Below are 12,534 nucleotides of genomic sequence, written 5' to 3' on the forward strand. Positions count from 1 at the left end.
GGACGGTGTCGCTTGTGCCACTAAGAGGTAAGGCTGTATTCCTGGAGTATAGCGGATAATCCATACTACTCTATAAGCACGGTGTGTAGGCGTCCACACCGTGCGCCATGGTTCTGCCTCCCTCGCCCGTCAATCAAGCGAGTCTTTGCCGTGATTGTCGCCCCCCGCTCGACACAGTCGCCGCCCCGAGCTCGTCATCCACACCCCCTTCCATACTCCACCACACCAGCACGGCCACACCCCCTCTCTTCCCCTTGTCGCCTCCCTAGACCCCTCGAGATGACCGCGCCCCAATCGTGGTCCCCGCCGGCAAGCGTGCGCGCAACCCAGCACCCACCGACAACTGCACCGGCCGTCGCTGCCGCGCTACTTCGGCCCCTTTGCCGGCGACGAGCACCACCAAGTAAGCCCTCCTACTATGCGGCGACCCACTGCCCGTCTGGACGGCGATCCACTGCCCGTCGACATGCTCGACGTGCACGTTCTGTTCGGGGCAAGCGGAGAACCTGATCTGGGTGACATCTCGGCACATCTTGTTCTGCTAGTCAATGGAAAGGATTACGTCGAAATCGTCCAATGTTTCACCTGTCTTGGAGAGCTGGATGCCAACATTAGCCCCACGGGAAGCGACAACCCCAAAGAGCAAAGGATGCCTGATGATTGGTCTGTTGGATGAGGTGCAGATCTGCAACGAGATGGTAAGAGTCGGTTCAGGTTTTTCGAAGCATTGAACTCACCTAAAAGACTTTACAAGCTCCACAGGAGCAGGCCTGTCGTCGTGCCCGCTGCCGCGGCCTCATCCTTGGCACACCGGGCGTCCTGGTTCTCACTCCCGGCGCGTAGCTACTCGGCTCTGCCCCGCGGCGGCGCGCGATTCCTAGTCGCTGCGGTGCCGCTGCACTACTCTGGCCGGTACTTGCCGGATGCTGCGCCCCAGCTCGCGCGAAGGCTGTCCGCCTCCGCTGTATCTACCTCGCCCTCTCTCGTGCCCTATGGTGAGAACATAACTGCTTCTTCTTGAACCTATCTGTAGCGGAAATGGTTGTGAAGTGTGCTATTTTACTTGCGATTGCGGAAGCAAATGGACGCAATGTGTTGAATCACTTCGAACTGCATAGCTGGTTTGGAATGAAAATGATGGTTAGTATATGGTGGGGTTTCCTTTTGTGTACTGTTTTAGGTCTCATGATTGATATTTTTTCGCTCATAAATCACACATTTTCTCTGTGATTTTTGCTCAAAGTGTTGACATGAGGATGCTGGAGCTGATAATATGCTATTTGAAAAGCAACCATCATTCAAACCGCATCCTTTTGCTATTTGAAAAAAAAAATCAAGGTCATATGCTTATCAAATGTGTGACCTCTTTCTTCTCACATAATCAGATACAGATGACGTACATGAGTATGCCACAAAGCTCGGATATGAAAAGGTCTCTGAACAGACTATAGATGAGTGCAAATCAATTGATGTTCTTTACAAGCAAAAGAAGACAGGTGCTGAAGTAATGTCTGTGTCAAATGATGATGAGAATAAAGTGTTTGGCATTGTTTTCCGTACCCCTCCGTAAGTGCAGTTAATCCTTGTTTCTTTGTTTTATCTTGGAGGGATTAGTCAATGCAATTGAATGTATTATGAGAAGAAAGTTGGGCGACGACTGGCACATGATTGTACCTGTGTATACTGTACACCCATTTCATTGAGGGTTTCCAAAATTTTGTTTGATAACAGTAAGCTGAAGATTGCTCCAGAACCTGTTGGCTTTTTTATTATCTCCTAGGGAGACTTCATCAGCACTTTTTTTATGTTTCCCTCCGAGCATATACTGACAACTGGAAGCTCCAGCTCTTCCAGCACCCACACTTATGAATGGTTCTAGAAGAACATTATAGGAAGAAAGGAGGAAGGAAATAGGATGAAGACTATAGCCAGACAATGTTGTGTATCTTTTGAGTGTCAAAACCAAAATAGTCATTCTTTACTAGACATTTCCGAACTGACTCCACATGACCAGCTGGGGCAATGACAATTAAAGGGGGAGAAACTTTATTTTCTACAACCTGTGTCAAGCAAAAAAGGATTTGTCTTATCCATACGACGATTGTTATTCAAGAAAAAATATGACGACATTTTGTCATCAAGTAAAAAAGGGGGTAATCAGATGAATATCCTGGGAGAGAGCAAAGTCTTGCTCTCATTCATGAAGTTAAACAGTTCTGAAAGTCTAAATGTATTTGATATGATTTGGCAAGAAATCATCCATGCTGTCTGCTTCCCTCTCAAGGGATGTCTTCACGCACCCTTCATCATGAAGATGATTGAAGTGGTGACTCAGTTTCGTTTTGAAAAAGGAACAAGACATCTCTCTTACACCACCTTCTGGATTGATCCAAACAATCCAGCAGGGCGACTGAGGAAAGCCCCTTCCAGCTCTCGTGGACAAGCTGCTCCCGGTACCTCGCGTCCCTCTCCTGGTCGCGGATCTCCCACACCACGTGGTCGTGGTCGTGGTTGTGGGATGGGAGCTTGACTGGCTCATGGTATTGCAGCTTTCTTTTCTATGTGCAGGAACATATCTTCCGATGTTCATGAGCTGGCAAGGCGACAACGGGAGACTGACGACAACCTTCGTCGTCAAGCCTCTTCCATGGGTATGCCTTTTGCTCCTCGCTCGCCTGATGTGCCCCTTCATCCTCCTCCGCTAGAGATAAATGAATGGCACCAGCAAGCCTATGGGGTGCCCTTCATGTCAGCAGAAGATGAAGAAGGAGAAGAGGAAGAATATTTTGATGATCGTGAGCAGTATGTCCTGCCTCCCCATCAAGGGGATCCGGGTCAATCTTCTTCATATCCTCCTTCCCAGGATCCATCGGGCAGCTATCCCCCCCAGCTCAGCCTGGGGAAGAAAACTTTGCAGCTAACTTGGCGTCTCAGTTCTTTGATCCAACTCCTCCGTCGTAATTTGTGGTTGATGTTTCTCTCCATTTTTGGTGCTAGTTGCCAAAAAGGGGGAGAAGGATTGACAGATTGGCTTGGTAGCCCTCAGAGGCTTTTATTTTTGTAATGAACACTGGGTCTGTAATAACTTTATTGCTTGTTGTGATGCATGTGATGATGGCCTAGAGCCAGAAACAATTTAATGATGTGATGCCCTCTATTGTAATAGCCAGTACTATCTCACATCTTATGCTATACAATGATGGATTTGTTAGAGTAATGCTATTTTTATATCATCACATCTTATATAATTCTGTTGCATCCCTCGGTGTTTGTGTAATGTGTTGGTTTTTCACTTTCTCCAAATATGTTGCAAATTGACATATCAAGTCAATATGAAGATCACAAAACTCATGCACATATTTAGGGGGAGCCACACATACACAAGTATTTATATCTCGCCAGTGCTTTTATTTTTTAATTTTTATCTCTACTCTAGTTTGTTTTGGCATCAATCACCAAAAAGGGGGAGATTGTAAGTGCAATCAACCCTAATTGAGGGTTTTGGTGATTAAATGACAAAACAAACAGAGATTCTAACAAGTTTGCTCCTAGCATGTATACAGTTATTCTACAGACAGGAGAAGCACAGATCTTATGAGTATGCAAATGTAAAAGCACAGCGGATTAAAATTCTACATCATATAACATGCTCCAAGTGCTTGGGAACAACAACAGTTTGCATTTTATAATTCTTGAGTTATAGAAATCGCCGTTCAATTAAGAGGGATCCGCAATAAGTTAAGTAAGTTTTGCGATGAGCTCAGTCCAAACCCCTTCAAATCCCCTTAGAGAATATTTTTCTAGATCATGAATGCCCTTTGAAAAACCACTTTTACTACCCACTAAAGTTTCACCTTGGTTCACCTCAGTTTTCTCAAAACTTGTCCTTCAGTTTCAAAAACCGGTTCAACCGGACCTAAAACCGGTTCAACCGGTTTCTGCACTGTTCCTTCTGTCACCTCTGACCTGCCAGTCTGCCAGTCAAAAGCTGTCAGAAAAAGTCATGTGCAGAGTTATTTCAAAAACCGGTTCAACCGGATTTGAGTCCGGCTCAACCGAATTTGCGACCGGTCGAGTCTCCGGCTGCGTACCTCAGTGAACCGAGAACTCTCTGGTGGAAACTGGTTCAACCGGTTTAAGAACCGGTTCAACCGGTTTTTGGTCCACTTCTCCCAACGGCTGTCAGCTTTTGGGGGATCCTTTAAATACCCCCCACACTCTATCTCTTCATTCACTTCTGCTCTCTCCATGATTTCTTGGCTGACCAACCTCCAAACAAGGGCATTCAATTCACCTCTCACACCCAAAATCGCATCCCCTTCAATCGTTTGAAGGATACTTGGTATGAGGTGAAGTCAATCTACACACTATTGATTTCATCTTGGTTCTCCTATTCTCTTCATTCTTGAGCTCATTGCAAACTTAACCTTGTGCGGATTTGTTACTCTTGGAACCTTGCGTTCCTTGACGGATAGAGGTTGCTTGGGAGCCTCCAAATTTGTGGATGACCCCAAGAAGTTTGTATCACCCGCTCTTTGAGCAAATTTGAGAAGAGATTGCCTTGACCTTGGTGGTCGGCTTGTGGAGGATTAGGGTTGGAAAAGACCCAGCCCTTTGTGGGCTCCTCAACGAGGAGTAGGACACCTTTGTGGTGGTTGCCAAACCTCGGGTTAAATCGTGTGTTTATGTGTGTTCTTGATAAGTGCTTTAATTTGTTGGTTAGTTCATATTTGATTATATTGTGTGCAAATCGTGTGAAAACAATTCATACCGATTTGTCATCTATTCGAGTGGATTTTTCTCTAGGGCAAGTCTTTAGCAAAATCTCTCACTACTTCGTCACATTTGTTTAATTGTTTATCTAATCTAAGTTGAGCAGGTTCAAACTTGTTCAGTTGTAAACAAAATCAACTGAACCGGTTTGCACCAGTGCAACTTGAATTTGACACTATCTCGAAGTTTTTAGTGGAAAATTTCAGGTGTAGCCTATTCACCCCCCTCTAGGCTACTTTCAATTGGTATCGGAGCTACGTACCTCATTTTACGCTTAACCGTGTGAGGAAACGATCATGTCTACTCAAAGGGACCATGTGGATCCTCTCCTTGAGGAAATCCCCATCACATCTTCCGATGAGGAAATAGACCCCAAGGTCCTTGACCTCGCCATGAAGATTGCCGATAAGATGTTCCTCAAAATGAAAGAGGAAGATGCTAAGAAAAAGGAAGAAGAAGAAGAATCAAGAAGAAAGGCCGAAGAAGACAAAGGAATGGGAAAAATTGAATACAATGATGACTTAGTGGAACTTTTGGTGTCAAGGGTGATGAGCAAGGTAAGTCTCAACGCTGAAGGATCATCTACCAAAAGTAAAGGTAACGAGTTCAACAAAGTTCAATTTGATTATTCTAGAAATTTTATTCCCAACTTCTCTTCCGCCCCACTTGGAAAGTTACCAACTCTTAGTGAGTTGAACTATGACGAGTGGGCTGATTAGATGAAGTCGCATTTAATCGATGTACATCCTAGTCTTTGGGAGATTGTCAATATAGGTATGTATAAGCCCGCCCAAGGAGAAGAGATGACTCCGGAAATGATGCAAGAAGTACACCGCAATGCTCAAGCGGTGAGCATAATAAAAGGAAGCCTTTGTCGAAAGAGTACCAGAAAGTCCAAGGAAGAGAGGATGCTCGTGACATTTGGAACATTCTCAAAATGTCACATGAAGGAGACCCCCAAAGTTAAGAGACATAGAATTGAAGCTTTGGAGAGTGAGCTTGCTCGATATGATTGGACTAAGGGTGAGTCACTTCAATCACTCTTTGATCGGCTAATGGTGTTGGTCAACAAAATAAGGGTGCTTGGAAGTGAAGATTGGAGTGACTCCGAGGTTACTAGACTATTTATGAGAGCATACAAAGAAAAGGACAAGAGTCTAGCAAGGATGATAAGGGACCGTGATGACTATGAGGAAATGACACCTCACCAACTATTTGCAAAGATTCAACAACATGAATCTGAAGAAGCCCCAATCAAGACAAGAGACACTCATGCCTTGATCTCAAATGAACAAGATTCCCCCAAGAAGAACAAAGACCACAAGGCAAAGAAAGTGGTCGAAACATCAAGCGATGAAGATAGTTCAAGTGATGAAGACACAGCTATGTTCATCAAAACCTTCAAGAAGTTTGTGAGGAAAAATGATAAGTTTCAAAGGAAAGGAAAGAAGAGGGCATGTTATGAATGTGGCCAAACCGGTCATTTCATAGTGGATTGTCCTAACAAAAAGGAACAAGAAGCCAAGAAGGAATACAAAAAGGATAAGTTCAAAAAGGGGGCAAGAACAAGGGATATTTCAAGAAGAAGAAATATGGTCAAGCCCACATTGGTGAAGAATGGAACTCCGATGAAGAAAGTTCTAGCTCCGAAGAAGTGGAAGTGGTGGCAAACGTCGCCATCCAATCTACTTCAAGCTCGCAACTCTTCACCAACCTCCACGATGACTCCTACACTCCAACTTGCCTCATGGCAAAAGGAGATAAGGTAACTTTATTTAGTGATGATTTCACAAATGATGATGATGAACAAATTGCCATGAAAAACAAAATGATTAAAGAATTTGGTTTAAATGGATATAATGTTGTCACTAAATTAATGGGGAAGCTAGATAAAAGAAAAGCAACTCTTGACGCTCAAGAAGACTTGCTCATCCTTCAAAAGGAGAGAAACCTAGAGCTTCAAGAATTGCTATTCAATAAAGATGAAATGCTAGAAGCCTTGACTAAGGAAGTATCTTTAGTCAAGATAACTATAGAGGATAAGGAGAAAGAAATAACAAATATGAAAACCTCTATAGTTAATCTTGCAAATGAAAAGGATGCACTTGAATCAAGCAAGTTAAGCTTGACTGTCCAAAATCAAGAACTTCAAGTGCAACTTGAAAATTGCAAGAACCTCAATGCTTCATCTTTATTGATTGAATCTAAGTCTAGCTCCTCAAATAATACCGCTTGTAAACATTGTGTAAAATATCATGCTTCTTGTTGTTTGACTAACCATGCAAGGGAGAAAATCCCACAGGTTAAGGTCAAAGAAATATTGAAGAGATGCTCTAGCAATGGTGGGTTAAAGAAAATTGAACCCAAGTACAAGTCCTTGAATCCCAACAATGCGAGAAAGGGGCTTGGGTACAACTCATATAAGGAAAACCCTAGCATACTGCATAAGGGGTGGAGATCCCCCAAGTTCATAGAGGGAACCACCCTATATGATGCTTTGGGGAGGATTCACTCCTCAAATGACAAGTCAACTCAAGTAAAGGTAAACTTGAGTTCCACAAAGAATAAGATGAAGGAAGCGGGTTCCACAAATGGAGAAAAATTTAAAGCTCCCATTTCTCATTCTTATCTTTGTGATTATATGTTGACTTGGGATTCAGGAAAATTGGTTGTTAAATATGTGGGTGCCTACACTAAGAGAAAAGTCATGAAAAGAAGTGTGTGGGTACCTAAGGCTATAACTAACACTGTAGGACCCAATTCAATTTGGGTACCTAAAAGCATAGCCTAAATTTGTTTTGCAGGTCTACTCCTCTGGTGGGTCAAGCTGGGTGCTTGACAGTGGATGCACAAATCACATGACCGGGGAGAAAGACATGTTTCACTCCTTGCAACTAACTCAAGAAGCACAAGAAATTGTGTTTGGAGATAGTGGCAAGAGTAAAGTGATTGGTATTGGTAAAATTCCTATCTCTGACCAACAATCACTTTCAAATGTTTTACTAGTTGATTCTCTAAGCTACAATTTGATGTCTGTTTCACAACTTTGTGGAATAGGATATAATTGTCTATTTTCTGATGTGGATGTGAAGATCCTTAGAAGGGAGGATTCCTCAGTTGCCTTTACAGGTCGTTTGAAGGGCAACTTTATCTTGTTGAATTCACAACAAGTAAGGTGACGCCTGAGACTTGTTTAGTGGCAAAATCCGACAAGGGCTGGCTATGGCATCGCTGGCTAGCTCATGTCGGCATGAGGAATTTGGCCAAACTTCAAAAGGATAGTCACATCATTGGACTAACAAATGTTGTGTTTGAGAAAGATAGGGTTTGTGGCGCATGCCAAGCAGGAAAGCAACATGGAGTCCCACATCAATCAAAGAATGTGGTCACAATAAAGAGGCCTTTGGAGCTTCTTCATATGGACCTCTTCGAACCTGTGGCCTACATTAGTATTGGTGGTAGTAAGTATGTTTTAGTTATTGTAGATGATTTTTCTTGCTTCACCTGGGTTTTCTTTTTAAGTGACAAAGGTGAAACCCAAGAGACCTTGAAGAAATTCATGAGAAGAGCTCAAAATGAGTTTGAGCTTAAAATCAAGAAAGTGAGTGTTGAAGAATTCTTGGGCGAAGAAGGAATCAAACATGAGTTCTCGGTCCCCTACACTCCACAACAAAATGGTGTAGTGGAAAGGAAAAATAGAACACTAATTCAAGCCGCAAGAACCATGTTACATGAATACAAGACACCTGACAACTTCTGGGCTGAAGCGATCAACACCGCTTGTCATGCAATCAACCGGCTATATCTTCATAAGGTCTATAAGAAGACTGCTTATGAGCTTCTCACTAGTAACAAACCTAAAGTTGATTACTTTAGAGTATTTGGTTGTAAATGTTTTATTCTTAATAAGAAAGTCAAGAGCTCGAAGTTTGCTCCTAGAGTGGACGAGGGCTTCTTGCTTGGTTATGCATCAAATGCGCATGGATATCGTGTTTTCAACAATACCACCGGTCTTGTTGAAATAGCGATAGACGTGACATTTGATGAGTCTAATGGCTCGCAAGGGCATGTTTCTAATGACATTGCAGGAAATGAAGAACCACCTTGTGAGGCCATAAAGAAGCTTGCAATAGGTGAAGTGAGACCTCAAGAAAAGGATGATGAAGAAGGAACCTTGTGGATGACTAATGAGGTTTTTGATGTGAGCGCAAAGGTGGTGGGTGATAAATCCTCCACCCAAGCAAACCCATCAACCTCAAGTCATCCAAGTCTTGAAGAAGTTCATCAACCCCAAAAGATGCCAACCATTGTGGAAGATGAACCTGAAAGTGTTGATGATGAAGTGCCTCTTGATCAAGTGGATGATGAGGAGGAGAAAATTCAAAGACAACCATCAGATCCCCATCCTCGAGTCCACCATACCATCCAAAGAGATCATCCAGTGGACAACATTCTTGGGAGTATCAAAAGAGGGGTAACAACTAGATCTCGTTTGGCAAATTTTTGTGAATTTTACTTGTTTGTTTCCTCTCTTGAGCCACTTAAGGTTGAAGAAGCGCTGGGTGATCCAGATTGGATAATTGCAATGCAAGAGGAGTTGAACAACTTCACCCGGAATGAAGTCTGGTCCTTAGTTCAAAGACCTAAGCAAAATGTGATTGGAACAAAATGGGTCTTTAGGAACAAACAAGATGAACATGGCGTCGTTACAAGAAACAAAGCACGGTTGGTTGCCCAAGGCTTCACTCAAGTGGAGGGACTTGACTTTGGTGAAACATATGCGCCGGTAGCAAGGTTAGAGTCAATTAGAATATTAATTGCCTACGCTACTAACCATGATTTCAAGTTGTACCAAATGGATGTCAAGAGCACATTTCTAAATGGACCACTACAAGAGCGAGTCTATGTGGAGCAACCACCGGGATTTGAAGATCCAAGAAAGCCAAACCATGTTTATCTACTTCACAAAGCGCTCTACGGGCTTAAACAAGCCCCTAGAGCTTGGTATGATTGTCTTAAAGATTTTCTAATTAAAAATGGATTTACAATAGGAAAAGCTGACTCTACTTTATTCACTCGTAAAGTTGATAATGAGTTATTTGTGTGCCAAATATATGTCGATGACATTATATTTGGTAGTACTAATGAGAAATTTTGTGAAGAATTTATCAAGGTGATGACGAACATGTTTGAGATGTCTATGATGGGCGAGCTCAAATACTTCCTGGTATTTCAAGTAAAACAACTCAAGGAATGTACCTTTCTATGCCAAACCAAGTATGCACAAGACATGCTCAAGACGTTTGGCATGGAAAAGGCAAAGCACGCCAAGACACCAATGTCATCAAATGGGCATCTCGACCTTAATGAAGAAGGTAAACCGGTAGACAAAAATTATATAGATCAATGATAGGGTCATTGCTTTACTTCTGTGCATCTAGACCTGATATCATGTTAAGTGTTTGCATGTGTGCATGTTTTCAAGCTAATCCAAAATATTGTCATCTTGTTGCCGTTAAGAGAATCTTAAGATACTTAGTCCACATCCAAAACCTAGGATTATGGTATCCTAAAGGCTCCCTTTTTGATTTACTTGGCTATTCTGACTCAGACTATGCCGGTTGCAAAGTAGATCGAAAACACACTACTGGGACTTGCCAATTCCTTGGGTGGTCCTTAGTGTCATGGAGTTCTAAGAAACAAAATTGTGTTGCACTTTCCACTGCAGAAGCTGAGTACATAGCAACTGGTGCATGTTGTGCACAGTTGCTATGGATGAAGCAAACCCTTAGAGACTTTGGTTGTGAGTTTAATAAAATTCCACTGCTGTGTGACAATGAGAGTGCCATTAAACTTGCAAACAATCCTGTGCAACACTCTAGAACCAAACATATTGATATTAGACATCATTTCTTGAGAGACCATGAAGCCAAAGGAGATATCGAATTATTTCATGTGAGCACTGAAAATCAACTAGCCGATATCTTCACCAAACCCCTTGATGATACTAGGTTTTGTTTTCTAAGGAGTGAACTAAATATCTTGGATTCTCGAAACGTGTCTTAAGAACTAAAATTTGAATCATGATTGATTGAAATAAAGTTGTTTTGTGAACAATTTGACATGTGAAATCTTGTTTTTATTGCCCAAATTATCATGTCATAAGTATTGCTTGCATTCTAAGCCTTATCGGGCTTATTCTGTATACTGGTTGAGTAAACTGGCTGAGTAGGCCACTCAACCGGATTCTCTTTGGTGAGAATCGGTTGAACCGGTTTAAAAATCGATTGAACCGGTATAAAAACCGGTTGAACCAGTTTTGGTCTCCTCTGAATCTGTGCAGTCTGTCAGCTCCGCAGTCTGCGCCGTCAGTCTCGCAGACTGTGTTGTCAGTGCGCCAGGTTTTCTGTGTAGTCAAACATCATTTTCTGCGCATTTACTGTGCGCACTGCAGCAAAACTGGTTGAACCGGTTTTTGAACCGGTTGAACCGGTTTTGGTCCGTTTGACCAGCCGTCGCCTCCCCTTTTCTCTCCTCTCCTCCCCTCTTTCTCTCTTTACTCTTTCATTTGTTACAGCCGCTGACGCCTTCACCCTTTTCTCTCCCTCTCTGTCAACCCACACTCCAAATCCCTCCCAAGCCATCAAATCTTTGTGGAGTTTGTTGGAGACTTGATCCCCTCAGACTTCTCCATCATCTCTTCACTCTTTGTTGGGATTTTCGTGGTCGATTCGATAGATCGAGGTATTGTCTCATTTTCCCATTTTTGACTCGATCCAACACCATTCTTGATTATCTTATGTATCTTTTCAAGGATATTGTGTAGTTTAGGTGCTTGGCACACTTAAACTGTTTTCATTGTCTCGAACATTGTTTGAGTTAAGTAGGTTGGTATTGTTCATTGTAGTTAAACTGCTCACATGAATGGTTGAAGTGCATGCTCAATATCATACATGTCTTTCCTCGAATGGGTTCGTTAAAATCCTTGACCATCGATTACCTCTCTCACCATATGTTCTTCTTTGTTTAATCTTAAGGATGGTGCGTCGTAGAAATCCGTCTGTAGTTGATTCCGACTCAGATGACGACGCTCTAGAGATTCGTGAAGAAACTCCTCCACGATCCAGATCCAAGCGCGGGCGCGGATCTGGCAATGTGCTGCCAGGTGGTGAGGCCTCAGGGTCTCATGGGGCTCGCGGTCAAACGACCTGGAATCCCTCCGGTCAGTCTCGACCCGCGGCAAATCCATAAGCCTGGGAGGCAACCAGCGATGATGAGGGAGGAAAAGATGATGACGTTGATCTCCCTTCTACCAATGCACCCATTATCCAGGGGTTAGTGGTTCACAGAGCATAGGCCCGTCGCTATGCCAATGAGCAAGTCATTGATTTCACTGCCAGCGGAGGGTCTGCCCTTCTTCAGGACATGCGCTTCCAAAATCCTACATTCCGAGTTCGTGATGTAAGGATTGATGGTAATCGCTTCTGGACCCTTCTCCATGTTGATTTTTATAACTCAGTCATTCTTCCGAAGAAGCACCAACCCATCCTGCATCAGTGTTATATTAACTGGGATGGTTGCGAAGCCATTGGTGATCCCGAGATGACACAGGCATTGAGGACCTGTGAGAGAAAAAGTATGAAGACCATAATGACATTCCAATACGATTGGAATGATGAAGTTATAGCACAATTTTATTCTACCCTCTGGATTAAGAATGCTGATGAGGAAAGTCCCTATAACTTTCCTTATCTCAATTTC

The sequence above is a fragment of the Zea mays genome, chromosome 5, assembly GCF_902167145.1.
Source record: "Zea mays cultivar B73 chromosome 5, Zm-B73-REFERENCE-NAM-5.0, whole genome shotgun sequence".
In the NCBI taxonomy this organism is placed as follows: Eukaryota; Viridiplantae; Streptophyta; class Magnoliopsida; order Poales; family Poaceae; genus Zea; species Zea mays.